Raw genomic sequence first — 19956 nt, forward strand, 5'->3', positions numbered from 1 at the left:
CACACAACCTATAATTACTAGAACAGGTGATATGTGTGTAGCCACAAGTCCACATGACGAAATGTACAGGCACAATTTAGAACAATTCAGCTTGTGCTGTGGGGTCGACACCAACATTGGCTTCAATCTTAATCGAGGAACGCCTACTGAGGCGCAGGCAATTTCAGATTTACGCTCCAGATAAGAAAACCGCACATTCTGTCGTATTAATAAAGGCTTTTAAGGGCGTTTTGCCAAAGACTTGGGCATATTACCAAAAAATCCAATTTACCACAGCCTACATTCAGGGCAAAGGCACCCTATGGGTGACAGAAACTCCGAAAAAATGTACTACATACGAAAAATTTGAACAAGCGTTTATAGAAAAATGTTGGTCACCTTGTGTTGAAGAGCGATTCCAAAAGGAAATCTGTGATTGAGATAAACAGACTTCGGATACGAATATCTTAAAAATATTGAAATCAAAATTATTTTTAATATTTGTGCAAGGTTTCTCATGTCCCGAATACAACCTAGAACATTTCCTATCAGTATTACATAGATTCTACAGATCTCATCCAGGAAGATCATAAGAGTAATCGTTGGAACGGCGGCGTGTAGGCTCCACATCCCCCCCCCCCCCCCACCCCTCACCCCCCACCCCGGAAACAATCATGGTCGAAATTGTGACTATGGTGGCAACAGTGCAGATAACATAATACTCAGAAACAACAATAACAGATTCATCCCAGGATATAATAGGAATCACAGTGCCACCGTCAGAACCATTGTCACGGTCGATTTATAGACTAGCATCATCAAATTTTTACAAATCATCTGCCACCCGACGTAAATCACACAAACAGTATTTAGAATCCGAACACAGTCTGTCTCCTGATAGGCAACAACAACAACAACAACAACAAAACCATACTGTACGTATTGAGGAGATGAGAGAAGAACATCCCTCCACTGCCACAAGCACATCAGACTAAACGCGACCGCATTATCCTCTCCAGTGCCAGTGGAGGTACTAACTTAGATCAACAAGTTAATATGTTAAGATTAATGATGGTACTGAGATATGAGATGCCCTCTGCTGCGTCCTTGTGTTGTGCAATTGTAAATGTTGTAGTATGTGGAATACCTACTACCGTTATATTCGACACTGAAACAATGATTTACACTACTGGCCATTAAAGTTGCTACACCAAGAAGAAATGTAGATGATAAACGGGTATTCATTGGACACATATATTATACTAGAACTGACAAGTGATTACATTTTCACGCAATTTGGGTGCATAGATCCTGAGAAATCAGTACCCACAACAACCACCTCTGGCCGTAATAACGGCCTTGATACGCCTGGCCATTGAGTCAAACAGACCTTCGATGGCGTGCACAGGTACAGCTGCCTATGCAGCTTTTACACGATACCACAATTCATCAAGAGTAGTGACTGGCGTATTGTGACGAGCCAGTTGCTCGGACACCATTGACCAGACGTTTTCAATTGGTGAGAGATTTAGAGAATCTGGTGTCCAGGGCAGCGGTCGAACATTTTCAGTATCCAGAAAGACCCGTACAGGACCTGCAACATGCGGTCGTGCATTATCCTGCAGAAACGTAGGATTTAGCCGGGATCTAATGAAGGGTAGAGCCACGGGTCGTAACAAATGTGGAATGTATCGTCCACTGTTCAAAGTGCCGTCGATGCGAACAAGAGGTGACGGGAGACGTGTAACCAATGGCAACCCATACCATCACGCCAGGTGATACGCCAGTATGTCGATGACGAATATACGCTTGCAATGTGCGTTCGCCGCGATGTCGCCAAACACGGATGCGACCATCATGATGCTGTAAACAGAACCTGGATTCATGCGAAAAAATGACGTTTTGCCATTCGTGCACCAAGGTTCGTCGTTGAATGCACCATCGCAGGCGTTCCTGTCTGTGATGCAGTGTCAAGGGTAACCGCAGCCATGGTCTCCGAGCTGATAGTCCATGCTGCTGTAAACGTCGTCGAACTGTTCGTGCAGATGGTTGTTGTCTTGCAAACGTCCCCATCTGTTGACTCAGGGATCGAGACGTGGCTGCACGATCCGTTACAGCCATGCGGATAAGATGCCTGTCATCTCGACAGCTTGTGATACGAGGCCGTTGGGATCCAGCACGGCGTTCCGTATTACCCTCCTGAACCCGCCGAATCCATATTCTGCTAACAGTCAGTGGATCACGACCAACGCGAGCAGCAATGTCACGATACGATAAACCGCAATCGCGGTAGGCTACAATCTGACCTTTATCAAAGTCGGAAACTTGATGGTACGCATTTCTCCTCCTTACACGAGGCATCAGAACAACGTTTCACCAGGCAACGCCGGTCAATTGCTGTTTGTGTATGAGAAATCGGTTTAAACTTTCCTCATGTCAGCACGTGTAGGTGTCGCCACGGGCGGCAACCTTGTATGAATGCTCTGAAAAGCTAATCATTTGCATATCACAGCATCTTCCTCCTGTCGGTTAAATTTCGCGTCTGTAGCACGTCATCTTCGTGGTGTAGCAATTTTAATGGCCAGTAGTGTATGTGAAAACAGAGCACCATGTTGCATGTTTCTTATTGTGAAAGACTTTATGACTTATATAATAGGAATGGGTTTCCTAGTGCAAGATGTTATTTAATGAGTAATGGAGTATTATCTTGTATTTAAATACTAATGCCCAGAATCGTAGATTTTGCCAATGGATGAATATTAAGACGTTAGACCGCAGTTGCTATAATCTGATCGTATTCAGTCTCATTTCTCACAAGTAAACATGTCACACCAATCTGCCGACGTGAAAGATGACTCGGCTAGGATGCACAAGAAAACATTAGACTCTGAGAGTTTAAATGAAGAACAGCGTGCTGAACTCGCCAGTTTGTTATCAAAGTATGTACGACTTTTATCTGATAAGTTAGGCATTATTAAAACGTATCAGTATCACATCGAAGAAGTGCCTCACAAAACATACTGACAAGCAACTTACTCCATCATGTGGGAGAAGAGGGAAGCAGTAAAACATGCAGTCAAGGAATTTATGTTTTATTACGTGTTTTTTTCTGTTTGTTGAAATATTTATCTAATATTCCGAAATAGTGTAGTAAGCATTTACACAAATTTTTTTGCAATATCCCGGTTCCCAGAACTCCTGAATACAGACGTTAACTGTGGATATTTTATCAGACACAAAGTCCCTTTAATTGTTTAGAGAAGACACTAAACCCGCCCAAAGATGTAAACAACCATGCATGAGCAGCGCCTATTAGACGGAGGGGGATCCGACAGCCGATCAGTTCTAGTTTTTCCACCAGGAAGGAGGTACACAGCTCGTGTTGTCTGTAGTTCAACCATGCCTAGATGGTCAGTACCGCGGTTCGATCGCGTCCGCAAATTTTACTTTATACCAGGAAGGGCTCTCAACAAGGGAAGTGTCCAGGTGTCTCGGAGTGAACCACAGCGATGTTGATCGGACGTGAAGGAAATACAGAGAGACAGGTACTGTCGATGACATACCTCGCTCAGGCCGCCCAAGGACTACTACTGCAGTGGATGACCGCTACCTACTGATTATGGCTCGGAGGAACCCTGACAGCATGTTGAATAATGCTTTTCCTGCAGCCACAGGACGTCGCATTAAAACTCAAACTGCGCGTAATAGGCTGCATGATGCGCAACTTCACTCCCGACGTCCATGGCGAGGTCTATCTTTGCAACCACGACACCATGCAGCGCGGTACAGGTGACCCCAACAACATGCCGAATGGACCGCTCAGAATTGGCATCATATTCTCTTCACAGATGAGTGTCGCATATGCCTTTAACCAGACAATCGTCGGAGACGTGTTTGGAGGCAACCCGGTCAGGCTGAACACCTTAGACACACTGTCCAGCGAGGTTCCCTGCTGTTCTGAGGTGGCATTAAGTGGGGCCGACGTACGCCGCTGGTGGTCATGGAAGGTGCCGTAACAGCTGTACGATACGTTAATGCCATCCTCCGACGGATAGTGCAACCATATCGGCAGCAAATTCGTGAGGCATTCGTTTCCATGGACGACAATTGCCCCCCCCCCCCCAATCGTGCACATCTTGTGAATGACTTCCTTCAGGATAACAGCATCGCTCTACTAGAGTGGCCAGCTTGTTCTCCAGACATGAACCCTATCGAACACGCCTGGGATAGATTGAAAAGGGCTGTTTATGGACATCGTGACCCACCAATCACTCTGAAGGATCTATGTCGGATCACCGTTGTGGAGCGGGAGAATGTGGACCAACAGTGCCTTGATGAACTTGTGGATAGTATGCCATGACGAATATAGGCATGCATCAATGCAAGAGGATGTACTACTGGTTTTTAGAGGTACCGGTGTGTACAGCAGTCTGAACCACCACCTCTGAAAGTATCTCTGTATGGTGCTACAACATGCAATATGTGGTTTTCATGAACAATAAGAAAGGGCGGAAATGATGTTTATGTTGATCTCTATTCCAATTTTCTGTACAGGTTCCGTAACTCTCGGAACCTAGGTGCTGCACAACTTTTTTTGATGTGTGTACATATACTGGTCAAAACAATTAGGGGATCAGTTGAGATATCTAGGTTATGAAGTATTGTCATCGGCAGAATGAACTAAAGTGGTTCGACGGCTTTCTATCGGTTCTACGGAGTGGAGACAACATTACGGTCACCGAAATAGTGGCAATAACGGAAAGCTGCTGCAGAGGGAGTTGGTGTTGACTTGTGTTTACTCTACCAAACGAATTGCACAAGAAGTTGGGTTTAGGTAGTGTAGTGAGCAGGTAGTGCAATGCAGTAACAACGTGACTTACCCGATGCTATGGCATGGAGAGCCATAGGACGGTTGGAAGCTGGACAGACGCAGAGGGACAGAGGGAGGTGGCTGCAGCTATTGGAGTATCCCAAAGTGTAATTTCCAGGACCCGGACGCGATTTCAGACAACAGGAACCGTTAAAAGAAGACAAGGCCAAAGTCGTCCATGGGTAAGATCAGCAAGAGATGAGCGTTATCTCCGGTTAACAGTCCGTCGAGACAGGAGGCCGAATGCAACTCAGCCGCAGCTCACCCCCCAGGCCTCTACGTGCAGAGGCCTGTGGTGTGTGTCCCATTAAAACCACTACACCATTTAGCTTACAGAAACTGGGCGGAGGTACATCAGGATTGGAGTCGTAACGCAAGGCGCCGGATGCTGTTCACAGATGAGTCAAAATTTTGAGTTCAGCCGGACAATCGTCGTTCCCTCATGTGGAGAAGACATGGAACTCGGAACAATCCTGCTTATGTGCAGGAAACATCACCATATCATGGTGGTGGACGAATGGTGTGGACAGGAGTCATTATTTGCGGACATACGGACTTCTATGCCGTTCAGAATGGCACTTTGACTGCTGAGGGGTATACAGACGAGATCCTTCGATATTTTGTTGTGCCCTACGCTTGTGCCATAAGAGGTGGGTTCCTTCTCGTGGACGATAACGCTAGTCCCCAAGGAGCTGTACTGGTAGACAACATGCTTGAAGCTGAGGGAATTGAACGAATGGAGTGACCAGCTTGTTCACCGGACTTAAACCCGATTGAGCATGTCTGGGATGCAGTTGGCAGAGGCATTTCAGCCAGACCAGCACCTCCCACAACGTCTACAGAGCTGAATATTGCACTCATGGAAGAATGGCCAAATATCCCTCAAGAGCTGATTGATAACCTCATGCTCTTCATGCCTCGCAGGTGTGCAACTGTAGTCGCCGTCCGATGTCCTATTGAGAGGGCAACGAGAATGACTGTTTCACTGTTATGGTAGCCCCATGGTGCCTCGCTCTACGTAACACTGAAACCATGATTTACACTACTGGCCATTAAAGTTGCTACACCAAGAAGAAATGTAGATGATAAGCGGGTATTCATTGGACAAATATATTATACTAGAACTGACATGTGATTACATTTTCACGCAATTTGGGTGCATAGATCCTGAGAAATCAGTACCCAGGACAGCCACCTCTGGCTTGTGAGCCTTAAGTAAAGAGTTGAGACAGCAAAATATCGTACTGTATCACACACAAATTACAGTTGAAACCGATATCTGAATAAAATACGTTACCATATGCCTATTGTGTATGATACCTTGCCTGATCCCCTAATTGTTTTGAGCAGCGATGTTTCCTTTTCTTGCTTTGATCAGTTAGATGCTTTAATAAGATAAGGTCCATACACCATTATCTAAGAGTATAAGCCTACTATACAGGAATATTACGCAAATATGTCAATAAACAGAAAAGAAAAAAGTCATAATAAAACATAAAATGCTTGACTGCATGTTTTACTGCTTCCCTCTTCACCCACAGGATGGAGTATTTTGCGTGTCAGTATGTTTTATGAGGCACTAGTATGTTTTATGAGGCACTACTCCGATGTAATACTACATGTGCCAATAATGCCTAGTTTATCAGAGAAAACTTGTACATACTTTGATTAACAAAGTGGCTAGTTCAATGTGCTGTAGTTCATTTAAAGACTCGGAGTCTAAAGTTTCTTGGGAGTCGTAGCTGAGTCATCTTTTATGTTGACAGGTTTGTATGGCATGTTTGCTTGTGTGGAATGAGACTGAATTCAATCAGTATACAACACGTCCGGTCTAACATCCCAATACTCATCCTTTGGTAAAATCTACTGTTATATGCATAAACTGATTAGACTCTACACATTGCCATGGGCAATTATTTTATCTCTACAATACAATGATTTTATGAATGTATACACCTGTGTTGTTAAATGGGGAAAGAAACATATCTTTTGCTGAGTTTTACTAAAATGCTTTGCTATGCAGACTGTGCAAAATAATACTGGACTCTACAGATGAGGACTGTAAGTGCATAGTAGACGCAAACCAATGAGTGATAAAAACTAATAAATTATGTAATATATAATGAATAATCCAACATTCTGGTATATGGCATGGTTACAAAAGAGCAATGTTACATAGAGATTTTCTAAGTCCTGAAGCCAATCTTTCGTAGTATAGTAAATGAAATATTTATTTTTATTTAATTTGAGTTATTTAGATGAGTTATTATGTCAAGTTTTGTTTGGAATTTATAAGTTTATAAATATAATAATATAATTTAGATTTTTCTAGGAAGATAAAGGCTTCAGGACAACAAGAACGTGTTACAATGTTCAACATTTTGTTTTTTAGTGGTATATGTTTTAGACCGCAGAGATTTCTTCTCTTCTGTTAACTCTCTCTCAGTTACGCGCGACCGCTACGGTCGCAGGTTCGAATCCTGCCTCGGGCATGGATGTGTATGATGTCCTTAGGTTAGTTAGGTTTAAGTAGTTCTACCTTCTAGGGGACTGATGACCTCAGCTGTTAAGTCCCATAGTGCTCAGAGCCATTTGAACCATTTTTCTCTCTCAGTTAGAATCTCCGTTACATTTATGTTTGTTGTTGAAAAGCGTTATTTTTGAAAGTTTCGTTTCTTACGAGTTACGAATAAAGCAGAATCAAAAGTAATTTCTGGTTCAGTTTCTTTATTAATGGATTTTAATATGTGAAATTACTGAAGTGCTAAGATCTGAGGTTGATTGGTTTAATAATATTAGACTACACTTACTATAATTTTGAAGTCAATCTCCATTCAATAGCTGTTAAACAATTTTCATGAAAATTTTAACTTCTGATTGCAGCACAGAGAGATCGGCCGACTGCTATTTATTTGAAGAATTTCACCAACTACATTGCAGCAACCTCTCTGACTTTCAGCGTGTAATCTGACGTGAAAACTTAATTACGACGAATATAAGGTGACAAGACATTTATTTTCAATTCTGAGTGCTTGAAATTCATTCTAATTAAAAACAAATAATGTTTGTTCACCGAATTAGACTGAGCTTGCTTAGTAACGGGGCTTGTGAATAAACTATTTACGAGGATGTCAAGCTCCGTTACATCCGATATTACGAGATTTTAATGAAGTTTGTGACTCGTCCTCCCAGCTTTAAATAAAAATAAATGGAATACGACTCTGAAGATTGAACACATCGTGATCCGCCAACTTAATAAACTAAAATTTAGCGCCCATGAAACTGTTGTAGGCGCTTCAGTCGGTAACCGCGGTGCTGCTACGGTTGCAGGTTCGAATCCTGCCTCGGGCATGGATGCTTGTGACGTCCTTAGGTTAGTTAGGTTTAAGTAGTTCTAAGTCTAGGGGACTGATGACCTCAGATGTTAAGTCCCATAGTGCTTAGAGCCATTTGAGCCATCTGAGCCACCCACGAAAGACTGCAAAAAGGAGGAGCTACAGTCCCTAGGACCATTAATCGAAGGAGAAATGTAAAACAAGCCATTTTACACTGAAGTGTAACTGCAAACTTATTTTACATATGACCGTATAATCAAGTAGTTTTATGTTCTGTACACTATAATATTAACAATTTCCACCATACATGATTACATGATTATATAATGATTTCTCAATGAGGATTCAAATTGCTTTACCTAATAAGCTGATTAATTATCATGGAACCATGTTAGTATCAACCACAGGTTATCTAGGGTAGTTACGCTCTGATGACTATGTGCATTTTAGAATTCATTGCACCGAAGGCAAGACAATGACGTCCTCAATTTGTACATGTATATTTAATTGATGAGGAAAGAGAAATACTTTTATCTGCAAATGTAAGGCCAAAGTGTTAATTGCATAATCCAATATGGCGATTCCAAATGAGAAAAATGAAATACAATTTCAAAAATAAAAGATCATACCGTAAATAGCCAGAACGTTACTGAAAACACTTGTAGAGAAAAATTTATGATCTGTGGGGATAAAGGCAAAATAGTTCCGTTCATATGTGAGAATAAAAGTTAAGTGAATATATCTGTGAAAGTGTATATGAAATATATAAGAAAATATATGTGAGTTCAACACTTACTGTGAACTTGATGCTACTAAATAAGTGGGCATCTTTACTAAACCTCATGATATAGGATGCTCAGATGACTAATATCAAAATCTATATGGACAATAACAAAAAAAAACTTTCAAAAGATAAGAGGGCACACAGAGTAACTAACTTACCTCGCCTAAATTGAAAGCGTAGTGAATTAAATGCTTGGTGAAAATTCTTACGAACTATCAAAAACGTGCATTAACAAGCTTGAAAGTGAGCACACGAGTACAGCGGTTACGAATCAGTGGCTGTCGCAGCGGCAATTTGTCAAGAACGAGTGTGGTGTTTCTACTTATTGACTCGTCCAACTTTGTGCACCCAACTATGGAAACTTTAGATGTTTCAGATAATATTAACTGTATAATGCAGTGACGCTTGACTATAGCTTATGGTGAACACCCATATAAGTAGAATCACATGATCAAACTGCACAAAGTTTACGTGCTAACAGGAATGGTTGAACTAGTAAAATAATGCAGTAGGTCATTGCCTGTAAGCAGGCTTACCAACTAAAAACAAGTAAAAGAAGAAAGTCCTTAAGACACGGATCACACATATATTGTACAAGTACCTAAGCATTTTGTTAATATAACTGTGGTAGTGAGAAACTTATTTCAGCATGGGTTAGAACAGATTTGTTACCATACAACACTGATATTGCCTGATCAATGTTTCACGTTTACATTCGATAATCTACACAGCAATTTGCGGAGAAGGTCAACAGGTCCGACTTGACATGTACAGTTGTCGGCTGTTTCGCAGAGTTACCGATCCGTTGAGGGTCATGGGGTCAGCGACCGACATCCTATCCTGTCGGCTGTCCATCGAGCCTCACCTCACCACACGATATACATCCACAGTCGTTAATCAGGAAATAACAATGCTGTTCACTTTGTATGTAAACAAAATCTTTCTTATATGTTAAATGACAAATAATTCATAGAAGACAGAAAATTCTTTGATATCGACTCATAAATCAAAATAGTTTGTTAGCTGTGTGATTACTGTTCGTTTCGCATCATGGAAAAAGTTTAAATTCCAAAGAAAAAACAATAAGATGGGATTTGAAGACCTCGAGTCACTTTTAGTCCCAATTTTCCCTGGTCCATGCACAAATGGGGAAACAATTGTGTGCCTTTTTCTGCACATAATTACTAGAATTCAATCTACACAGCAACTTGCGGAGAAGGTCAACAGGTCCGACTTGACATGTATAATTGTCGGCTGTTTCTGCATTACTTTTTCAAATTCCAGAAAACTTCTCATGAACAAAGTGCTAAAACAGGTTAACCACCAGAGATTTCTTGTTGAATTTGTAAGTTCTGTCTGTAGTTTGATTGAGTGATTGATGTATGTTGTTGTTCTGCCTCTCAGACAGGAAGTTAACTCTCACTTGCTGATCTGAGGTCCCTGAACCTTAAAGGTGTCTGACCTGTTCTCTCCACAGGTCTTTTGCCGCCTAACTGATAGCTTCATTTAATGACAAAGGGACAGTGTGAAAGTTGCAGAAGATGATTGCCAGTAAATGTGCCTACGTAGCACGAGATCCTATTTGTGTTCGTCCATGATGCTTGGACGTCAAGTGCGGCACATATATTGCAGTACAAACCATGAATGTGTGGTAGCGCTGACAAAAGTTTTCTAGCATGCACTCACAAATCTGAGTGACTTAGCACAATACCTCCTTGCTATAGGACAAGTAATTAATAGAAGATAGTACATCTAAGCACATTTAAGTTTAACGTGGTTACATGCAGTCCCTAGAGAGCAAGAAATGATTGAACGAGAGAATGGTAAGATGTTAGCCGTCAGATCCATGTGACGAAAACAGGAGCAGGGACCGAACGACCAAGCATACCTCATTACGATTTGTGAGGTCGCGATCCCAGATGCTCGCTCTGTAAGCGGTGTGATTATTTGGTAGCAACCAACTTGACTGCTGCAAGCTTCCGAACGTGTATCATGCTGATGCACGTAGACGTGTTACGAAACAATGTGTGTTTAGTGAGTGCAGTGACTGATAGTGAGATATGAGTGAACAATGCGGCTTTACATTATTTAATAAGTTATTTGTAAAAAAAAGTATAGTATACCAGGAGTAAATCTAATGATTGTCTCTAGCTACCCGCAGTGTGCACCCGCTGCTCACAAGTAGCCCCAGCAGCCAACGTGAAAGTGAGAAGGAATTAAGTGATGGAACAACCTCACTCCAGCGGGCAACTTGGTGTCTTTGCCTCACAGGTTGGGGCACCTTTTCTTCAGGCAAGGGGAAACTGGTATACCCACGCCACAACGTAACGGCCAGGAAATGTTAAGGAAATTCCCCACTTTAAGCATTTTCTACATTACCCAAATGGAAAATGTGAGAATTTCTCTGCCTCCTACGTTTGATCGTCTTCCTCGTAAGCAATCCTCCGGTGATATTCGTTGGCTGTGCACAATTACTCTAACTGCATAAAATGAGAGATTTAGTTTTTGGTATGTAGATTAAAGATCCGTCTGATCTCAGATTATTACGAATGAGTTAGAAATTATGTAGGCACTTCAATCTGTGGTTGTAATTATCAAAGTAAATTAATTTGTCTGTCTGAGCGTTGTATCGCCTCAAAATATCCTTGCATTACACATTCTAAGATATCTTTTCACTTATCTTTTTAAAGCAAGAAAATGTTAGAATATTTCAATTGTCGTGTGGAGACACTCGCACTCCGTTCTATCTTTAGATTGGGTGGAGGCGTGATGTTAGTTATTGTGATGTAAATGGTTTGCTGAATAATTACTGACTTATTCTAGGTAACAATGGTTTATATAGCAGAAATATTTGAAATACCAGTTTTCCGTGTCATTAACCAATCAGAACTGTAAATTGATGCTTCCACAGGAGGCCACTTTCAACAGGGCCGCAACCACATTGTTCAGTGACAAAACGATTTGAGTTTCGTGTTGGCTCTTTCATTAGTCATTCTCGAATTTGAGATAGGACCTATCTTTGTAAGAGATGAAGTCCAATCTTATTAATTTATTTGCAATATCACGGTGTGAGTGTTTTATTGAGGTCTTGTAGTCAAAAATCAATGAACAATCTGAAACATCCACAATGCAATGGCCTGGACACCTGGGAGAATGGTAATGAAACTTCTTAATATTCAAATAATTAAATTTTCTTACTGAATCTACATAGAAAAACAGTAAGAATGAGGAATAATCCCATCGCTGTTGGATTGTGCTTTCTTGATGTGACAAGGTATGTGCATGAATCTTTTGAATTGAGTGCTTAACTGTAGTATTTTTCCTTTGCGAAATTTTCTCTACCAAGAAGGCCAGATTTCATGGCTGTAGTCGCTCCATCATAGAGATTGGTGGCACCAATGACCCCCCTCCCCCCTCAAACGTCAAAGTTCAAATCAGCCCGAACCTACATCAGCTCTGTCGGCATCAGGTTGATAGCATCTGTCGACATGTGAAGTTGCTGACGAAGCAAGTGAAGATGAAGTGATTTTTGACCAAATGTTTTGCACTAGGAAATCTCGCAATGCCGTGTTTCGCATCTCTTACTGTATTCAGAATGGCCGGGGTTCATATCTTCTGAGCATTGACCAATCGAACTGCTCCTTGGAACATGATATCTTCTCTTTGGTAAACCAATAACGAACACTCTAACATTTTACACAGAAAAAAGTCGTCTCTCTCCATCTCTCTCTTTGACCAGTGACGTGGTCTTCATTCAGCAAAGCTGATCATCTGTGTCTAAAGTCTTGTTTTATTTACGTGAACCAATCTCTGTGATTCGTCTGTCGAGTAAGCATTTAGTTTTTGTTAAATTAACACAAGCAGTGGCGTCTGATGATTTCAGAGGACTATAACTGTATTTACCCATTCTATTTTTGAGATCTCTATCCGTGGCATCTGGCATTTTACGGAGAAAAACTTCGCTTTCTATTCCTGCTCACAATACCACCTGTTAAAACATTTCTCTTCCTCCCACACTCTGGAGTTGTAAACTGTTTTGCCACAAGGGTCTCCTATGCCACAGGAGTTCTTATCTGCATTTGTCCACGATGCTTGGACGACCAGTGTGGCAAATAAAAAGAGCTGTCTGTTAAATGGGCTATTGACCTGCGCCTCTCCTGGATGTCCTTTCACAAAATGACTTGGAGCAAGGTGGCCTACTTTTACTCCCCTGGCAATTTGTCTACTTCTGCGTCACCCAAAGTGCTTTCAACATCCTCTCATTAATATAAGGCATGCAAATCTGTATCAAGAGTAAATGATGAGTAAGGTTGCATTACTCAGTTACTGACAATCACTAGTACTGTGGTTTATCATATTCTTCGAAGTCAATTAAATGTTCTGAGCAAATGGATCTTTCATTACGAATTTACATACGTTACGTGACGTTTTCGGGAAAAATGTTCTCGCAATTGCACCACTTTCTTCTGGTTTTTCAGTTTAGGCCAATGCAGTCCTGCTCAAACTTCTTAATGTACAAGTGCATCAAAGAAATTTTGGGCCTACATAGAATCATGATTGTGTGCTTAATTGAGACACTATTGAGATTACTGATACTGTCAAGGTACCATAATTCACATTTTATTATTTCAGTCCTTCTTATCCTATCAAGTTTACTTTTTGTCAAGTTAACACATGCAGTGGCGTCTGATGCTTTCAAAGGCTCATAACTGCATGTCCCCATTGTGTTTTCGAATCTCTATCAGTGGCATCTGTTGCTTTAAGGAGAGAATCTCTGCTGGTGAAAACTAAATTTGTTCGTTACTCATTGTGCCATCTTATACTCATTCACGCTTCATCAAAAATTTACTTTACAGATATTTGTTAGTTAATCCACATTCGCACCAAAAGACATTATAAGCACACTCATTCAATCCTGATTTTAAACAATAGTTATTTTCATTCACATTCCCAACAATTTGATATTTACCTCGTTCATATGTCCACAGAACATGTAATCCTTAATCTCATGACAACTTAAGATGCACAAAGTCAAATCACATATAAAACATCATGTAATAGAACAGATAGCACAAAATACAAGCATAAATCAGTATAAAAAATTCGAAAACATTAAAGAGATGTATGAGACAACATTTGCTTATAGTAAACCTCTGTCGAAGTAACATGCATAAAAATATACATGACAAGTACACTATGTCAATGGATGTGAGTCAACGTAGAAGTCTGCAAATGTAATTTCCGTAAGTATGTTAAATTTTCAATTCAAAGAAAAATCACAAACATCCATTATAAAACGTAACACAATTCACAATCATTTGCCAATGTTCATTCGTAAGATTTACAAGTCAGTCTGTTCAAATAAAACATTATATCAGATTCATGAAGTAAAAATCAAATCCATGAATAATGATTATACAAAAGCAACAAACGTGGATTCAAGGCCCACAAGTTCTTCGCACGAAAATCAACACCACAGTCATGATACGAAAGGAACACAGCTGCTATTGGTGATCACTTTTCATAAGCATGTGTTCATTTGTGGGAGCAGAGTGGATCTAATTTGACGTAAGGCAACCTGACTGTGATGCATGATAGTCGACACTACAGTGTTATGCCTTAGTTTCCTGCTCACATACGTACAATGTTCAAAGATCAACTGCTCACAATGTTAGTGACCTTAATCTGGGTATGTCAATTCAAATCCATAATTAGATCACAACAGGGCACACGGAAATTTTAAGGGGTAGGCGTTGGAATGAGTTAATCAATGTATTTTCATACTGAAGGTTTGATGTTCTCCTGTACTCAACAGTTTGGGTTGCAGCCAGAGTTAAAGCAAAGAAAATGGCTGAACTACTGCTCTCAGACAAATATATTTTATAAGTTCATTGGTGTGACTTGCAATGTCTTCTTGTTCTTTCAATATCAACTGCAGTTTCATGTGGTCGGGGTAACATTCAGCAATTATTCAATAGCCTACTTGAAGTTTCTCTTGGCGTATATAAATGGCACTGTTATCACTCACTTGTTTGGACTGGGGCAAGGTGGCAAGGCTCGCTGTCGTGAAGGTAGTGAACTGATGACGTCCAGCAACTCTCGTGAGGCAAGCAGCCAGTATTCCGAGCCTCGCTTTCATATGTTGTCGGCTTAAAATTCTGCCACCTGAGTCTCCAGCAGGTAGCGTCCCCAAACGTCATGCAGTAACAAGAACCATGCACCACAGCTGTGCAGCCTGCTGACCAAATCTTGGTGACTGCAGCTGGCATCTGCACGTGGCTCAACGCCCATCCATCAGTCAACTCGCACCATCTTCAATTCTCTCATACCTCTACCTCTCAAGCAGTTAGTGCTACTGAAAATACTATTAATAAGATAAGAGCATATGGACTATCAGACCAGTTATGTGATTGGATTGAACAGTTCCTAGATAACAGAACGTAGTATGTCATTCTCAATGGAGAGAAGTCTTCCGAAGTAAGAGTGATTTCAGGTGTGCCGCAGGGGAGTGTCGTAGGACCGTTGCTATTCACAATATACATAAATGACCTTGTGGATAACATCGGAAGTTCATTGAGGATTTTTGCAGATGATGCTGTGGTGTATCGAGAGGTTGTAACAATGGAAAATTGTACTGAAATGCAGGAAGATCTGCAGCGAATTGACGCATGGTGCAGGGAATGGCAATTGAATCTCAATGTAGACAAGTGTAATGTGCTGCGAATACACAGAAAGAAAGATCCCTCATGATTTAGCTACAATATAGCAGGTCAGCAACTGGAAGGAGTTAATTCCATAAATTATCTGGGAGTAGGCATTAGGAGTGATTTAAAATGGAATGATCATATAAAGTTGATCGTCGGTAAAGCACATGCCAGACTGAGAATCATTGGAAGAATCCTAAGGAAATGCAATCCGGAAACAAAGGAAGTAGGTTACAGTACGCTTTTTCGCCCACTGCTTGAATACCGCTCAGCAGTGTGGGATCCGTACCAGATAGGGTTGATAAGAAGAGAGAGAGAAGATCCAACGGAGAGCAGCGCGCTTCGTTACAGGATCATTTAGTAATCGCGAAAGCGTTACGGAGATTATAGATAAACTCCAGTGGAAGACTCTGCAGGAAAGACGCTCAGTAGCCCGGTACGGGCTTTTGTTGAAGTTTCGAGAAAATACCTTCACCGCGGAGTCAAGCAGTATATTGCTCCCTCCTACGTATATCTCGCGAAGAGACCATGAGGATAAAATCAGAGAGATTAGAGACCACACAGAGGCATACCAACAATCCTTCTTTCCACGAACAATACGAGACTGGAATAGAAGGGAGTACCGATAGAGGTACTCAAGGTACCCTCCGCCACACAGCGTCAGGTGACTTTCGGAGTATGGAAGTAGATCTAGATGTAGACCTCAAAACAATTTTATAAGATAGTCATTAATGATACAGCTTATATACAAACAAATTACATAGAAATAAAACTTGGTTCTATAATAAGTGTCCTTAAATTTACGTCTATGATCACAAACGTTTTGTTAACAATTTACCGGTTTCGGTCTATAAAGATCTTCATCAGATCTGCAGCAAAAATTGGGAAAAACATAAATACACTCGCAGATTGTCTACAGCTTAAAAACAATAAACAGACCATAATGAAAAGTACTACTGTATGAAGAGGCATACCTGTTTTATAAAACCAAAGTCCTAATCTACTACAGCTATGGTGGCATCGTCAAATGTTAAATGCAAAATCAGCACCAGCATCGTCAAATATATATAAATTACATTATATGCACGAGTCATGTTGTCAGTAGCACTACTGTTCAAAACAAGCTGCCGTACAGTAGCCACAAGATATTCGTGTTGTAAGTTCACCAGACATCGTTAATGCAGGCGTACACTAGTGTTCAATGATTAATTGAAAATGATTAGCGACACACGTGGTTTCCGTTTTCAATTACGGAGTGGAATAGAGTGTGTCCCGACATGTCAGGCCAATAGATGTTCAATGTGGTGGCCATCATTTGCTGCACACAATTGCAATCTCTGGCGTAATGAATGTCGTACACGCCGCAGTACATCTGGTGTAATGTTGCCGCAGGCTGCCACAATACGTTGTTTCATATCCTCTGGGGTTGTAGACACATCACGGTACACATTCTCCTTTAACGTACCCCACAGAAAGAAGTTCAGAGGTGTAAGATCAGGAGAACGGGCTGGCGAATTTATGCGCCCTCCACGACCTATGAAACGCCCGTCGAACGTGTACCTCACCCCCCATGGTAATGTACATGTGCGTCAGTGAAAAAGACCAATAAAAAGGTGTTAGCATGTGGACGTAATGTGCTGTTCCTGTCTCTTCTGTACCTAACGTCCATCACCGTTCCCTTTGGATCCCTACGTAATTCGGTGCTCTCCGATACACACGATCGAACAAGGGAGGAGTGGTACTCAAGCATCAACTTTAGGTTACAATATCTCCGGATGTAATTAACATTTTATAATGCAACAAACGGTACTGATTACGGATTTGTTTATATGTTCAGATGTGCTAACAAAACTAACGGGGTTCCATTTAAAAAAACGTAGGTTTGTGTTAAAAAACATACTTCCATGCATTTTTTTATGGTTTGTATTAACAAATTACACTAGCCCCTCTCCTCACGTTCGGTCTGTGGAATAGATTCGTCAGTATTTGATGTGGTTTACGAAATATGTCCATCGGTAATGTTAGGTGACTCACCCTATATATATATATATATATATATATATATATATATATATATATATATATATATATATCAGTAGTACTTTTCATTATGGTCTGTTTATTGTTTTTAAGCTGTAGACAATCTGCGAGTGTATTTATGTTTTTCCGATTTTTTGCTGCATATCTGATGAAGGTCTTTATAGACCGTGTAACCTCCCCACAGATAAATAATATGAATAATATTTACATTTAGTGTAACCTCTCAACAGTAAAAGTTCCGAAACCTCCCAACAGTAAACAATATAACCATAACATTGACATTTAGCGTAACCTGTAACCTCCCCCCTCACTTATCGACCTTAATGACAGTGAAAAATGAAACCGCGTGTACCTAATGGGAGTTTTGGAAAAGCAATCGTCACCGAAGTTAACCTGTCGGTAAAGAGGGAGGAAAGGGTTACATCTAAATGAAAGGAAATGTGCTCATGAAACTGGTGGAAATTAATTTTGAAAGGGGGTAAAGTTAATAAAGAAAGTAAATGTGCAGCCGTTACATTAACAATTAACTAGCGGTAATTAGGTATTTGAGATTTGGGGAAATCACGGTCGCCAGTCCTAAGGACAATTACTATAGTAACTGAAAAAGAAAGATTATTACACATATAATTAGCACTAGAAGCGTGGCAACTGAAGGTTGACACGTGTAGTGTGAAAACTGAAAGTTTGTCAGAAGTAATAAATTTCGCTACACCCTGACTTAATTTAGCAAAAGAATTAATAAAACCGGAAAATCGAAAGTTAATTTAGTGACTGAAGTTAATAGTGAGCTTTCTTTCTGAAGCACATCGAAATTCAGTAAAATACAGTTAGTCTTGGACTACCTCAACAATCGTTTCAAAAGCTACTTGAATCTACGCAATTTAGAAATAAGAGATTTAACTTTGATCTTGAATTAAATGATTCTGAACAATTAACAATAGTAAAATGTAGTACGTACCAAGCTGAGCTGCAGTCACAGGTAAGCTAAAATACGGTAACAAAGCTCGCACTCTTAATTCGTGCTTGTGTAATCTGAATATTGTAGCCAGCTCTGAGACTTTAACTGAACTTTGAAATTAAAGCAGTGAAATGGAATTATGCTGGCGTTTGAATTTCAACGACACTCGGGTTCATTTCGGAAAAGGAAGGGACCCTGCTTGGCAATGCAATTGGGACAATGAGCAACAAAGGTTCATGCTAAGTTGCTGTAATTTTAGTTACGAAAATGGAACAAGATTAAAAGCTGAGGTCTGCCATACAGCTCTAAAACTTTACGTGCGTCCAGTCTTCCTTGTCGGTTGATTGAAGGTTTGAAGCCGTCGGTCGAGGAGGTGGCGACAGTCACTCATTGTCGGCTGTCGCTGTTGCAGAAGCTGGATGTTGGCGCGCCTTCTTCTCGACGCGGTCACCAGGCGAAACGGGCTCTTGATGTGCGCCAGCTAATGCTTCCCGTCCGCGACACCATGTCAGAAACTATCATCGCGAGTCGAGCGCAATTACATGCTGCCAAACCCCGAAAGCGCGGCAACTCGCGGGAGCGTCACACAACACACCTGCTCCACTCGCTACTCCCGCCAGACCCTGACTTACTGTTCTGCCCGCGCTCCACGCGGCAGAGTTCACTACCAAAGATCCTACACACTTTGATTCGTCACACGACCTATCGACGTAATCGTTCGATAGCAGTTTTCCCTAGGCAAGACCCAGCGTAAAAATACAAATAATATTTACGAAACAAACCAATTATAGATCGACATAAGTGCATAAATATATATATATATCCAAACAGTAAAGCAATTACAATATATAAAGAGACAGAAATGTCATATCTTGCGGTAGCAAAACAAGGAAAAAAATAATAGTACAATAGATGGAAATAGGAGGATATGCATTTCCGGCGTTACACGTGCCCCACATTGTCTGAGGATGTTCGTGTAACGTAAACAGACTCAGAAAATGTCCCAAAAAAGAAACAGCGGAAATGCATATGCTCAAAACATCAACAAAATTTAGCATTCGTCTAACTAAGCATAAATCAATTTTTAGACCATAATAATTGAGTGGAGACACTCCTAATCTTATTCCACTCTGTCATCTTGCAGAAAATAAAACAGGTTTACAACATATTAAAATTCATAGAAAACATAGAAAATGGTTTAGCTATTCTAAAATTGTCAAAATTCCCAACAGTATCAAGAAATGGAATACTATTTACAAAATTAATCAGAGTACATGGTCATTAAA

Source organism: Schistocerca piceifrons, chromosome 3 (genome assembly GCF_021461385.2).
Source record: "Schistocerca piceifrons isolate TAMUIC-IGC-003096 chromosome 3, iqSchPice1.1, whole genome shotgun sequence".
Classification (NCBI taxonomy): Eukaryota; Metazoa; Arthropoda; class Insecta; order Orthoptera; family Acrididae; genus Schistocerca; species Schistocerca piceifrons.